We start from the raw sequence: 2,837 nt of genomic DNA, 5'->3' as shown, positions 1-2,837 counted from the left end.
CCCCCCCCCGTTCATAATGAGTCAGCCGTCTCTCTGTGAGTAGCGTCCATCACACTCCTTCTCGCAGTTATAAATAGCCTATGTGACAATAAAATTAGTTTTGGTTAAAACAACAAATAATCGTGAGAATAATCGCGATAAAATTAATCGGGATTATCATTTTGGCCATAATCGTGCAGCCCTAATAGCATGCACCAGGCTCTCTATACTCAGGTCAGATCTGATCAAATTTGAATCAATATTCTGTTTCTGTTTGGCATTTCTTGCCTTCTAAAATGTTTTCATAATCCCATTTTAGTGTTCTTTTTAGCTGTAGATTAAAAAAAAATGCAAACTGAAAATTAGCATTTTGTTTTTTTTAAATCAGTTTGCAACTCTGGACTTAAATACTGCATTGTACCAAGAAAACGTGTGATGTGTGGTCACCCTAAACCTCACACACCAATTGTCTGTCATGCAGGCCTGCAGGCCTACACACTTTTTGTGTAACTTGTGAGGATAAACCATGTGCCCATGCCAAAAACAGCAGCACTCCAGGAAACCAGTTATTTGATCACATTTGCTTCTCAAGTCAGCCCATGGCGGCTACTCTGCCCTGACCACTCTTTTTTCCTATCTTTGGACATGTGCTATGGGCATCAATTAAAGTGATGTTTCATTGAAGTCAGCCTTTATTTGTGATGTAATGTTTTTCTTTGTCATCTTTATCTTCATTAAGGATCAAGACTTGACATTGTGTTCCTCATTTAAGTGAGTGAGTTACCATACTCGATAATGAACAATCTGTCATCACTCAGTCAATCTGCTTCTGGATACTTTTTTTCTTTCTATTGACTTTGTTGTAACTTTGACTCAACTAGTGTAGGCACTTATGCTGGCATTCAAATGTTTAATGTTCAATTTTAACTTAACGTCAGAAAAAATTGATGGTCTGATTGCAGATAAAAATGAACAATACGGGATTTCATAGTTCTTAACAGGAGCCATTCGTAAATTCAAACTGCAGTTGGTCTAGGGAAGGGAACACCCTGTTGCTCACACGGTCTGTGAGAAGTAGGAGCGACAGAAATGGAACGAGTTGCAGGAGAGGTCACAAAACAGGAACAGAAACTGGAAATCCTGTTGAGCAAGTTTGCTGAGTGATACCATCGTCACATGCTCAGCTGTTTTAAATGTAAAGACATACCTATAAACTCAAATACATCAAACGTGCCGTGAACTATGTTCTGTAGATATGCAACCCCAAGCTGCCTTTATTGGAGTTTTGGCTTTTGATGTGAGATGTGATATTATAAAAAATACGATCCACAAGGAAAGGAGTGAAAACACAGTAAGCTGTAAGTTGGTGCAGTGGCACAAAAAGTCATATACGTACATCTACAGTGGTTTTGGATTTTGATGTGAGATCTATTTTATAAAAAGTATGATGTAAAGAGAAGTAACTACACAGTAAGGTGTGTGTAGGTGCAGTGGCATAATAAATAACCATCTACAACAGACGGTGTGCCACCTGCTGTCTGTAACCGTGACTACACAGTCATGGGTCACATTAGGATTGAGAACATTTTGCAGATTCTGGTTTCCTTCTCCTGGCTACTATCACTTTAAGATCAGACAAATAAAAAGAGAATCCCATAAATCAAGCTTCTGCAATTTTAGCTTGAGTAAGATCCACATCTGTTGCGTCAAAGCAAGGGCATTAGCAAAGCAACCATGTCCCATCTCTGCACTCTGGGATTCAGCACTGCTGCACATCTACAGTACAATAGAGCCTGAATTGATCTTTCCCTTTTATCTGGGGGTGGTGATTGACAAGAGAGAGGTGAAGGGGAATGAGTCTGACTGACAGGATGTCCACAGAGACAATAAAGAGGAGATAGGGCTGTGGGAGCCATATCTCATAGTGTCTAGGGCATGTGCAGCGGTGCCTATCACATAAGCTAAATGGAGAAGTAGGTGTCCCTAACTAAAGGTGGAACACTTAAATTGGGGAAAAGAAACAGAACTTCCTGCATTCTGGCTCCTATCCCTTTCACAGCAGTGGCTCTACCAGGGTCATACCGAGGTGGACTGTGTGTTTGAGTGGGGTAACCCTCCTCGATTTACTGAGTTTGATTTTTAAAAGAACTCTTAATCAAATTGACTCTTGAGTAACTTGTTTTTCCAAGCAGATGCAGAGGGGGAAAAATCCATCTGGAAAGGATAATGTGATAAGTGTTTGATGGTTATTTATTTGTGCTTTAGAATGTAATCGCTACGAGAAAATCCTAAAATAAGCTTTATTTAACTCTCCCTACTGTACAATGAATCTTATCTGTTTACTGAAGGGAACGTGTAAAGCCCCGCCCAGTTCTAGCACTTAAGGTAATTGTCATGCATTGCTCCCAGGTAGACCCAGGTGAGCTCTGAATTGGCATGACCGGCATACACGACCTATGTAGACTGGCTTGGATTGAATTTCCAAAAGGAGGGTTGAATTGCGGTTTAGTTGTACGTATAACGCCTAAAACCAGTAATGGCCAAATGAAGCTTAATTTGAACCATTTCTTTGCCCACTAGATGAGGCTTTCTGTTCAAAGGATTGAAAGCACACTGATTTGCTGTATGTTGAGCCTCTAGTCGGTCAACAATAAAACTAGCTCATGATGTACAAAGCTTCATTTAGACATTAGTTCTTGAAACACTTTTAATTAGGACATTTCAAGTAATTAGTGTTATTTTCTTGGTCTCTCTCAACCATACCTGTCAAACAGTGAAACTGTGTGAGAGCTTTTTTTTGTGGTCCAGTTGTTGAGGCCGTGTCACTCCACCTGTGGGAACATGGTATCAACGGCCTA

This window comes from Etheostoma cragini, chromosome 3 (assembly GCF_013103735.1).
Source record: "Etheostoma cragini isolate CJK2018 chromosome 3, CSU_Ecrag_1.0, whole genome shotgun sequence".
Lineage (NCBI taxonomy): Eukaryota > Metazoa > Chordata > Actinopteri > Perciformes > Percidae > Etheostoma > Etheostoma cragini.
Note: the sequence above shows the minus strand (reverse complement) of the source record.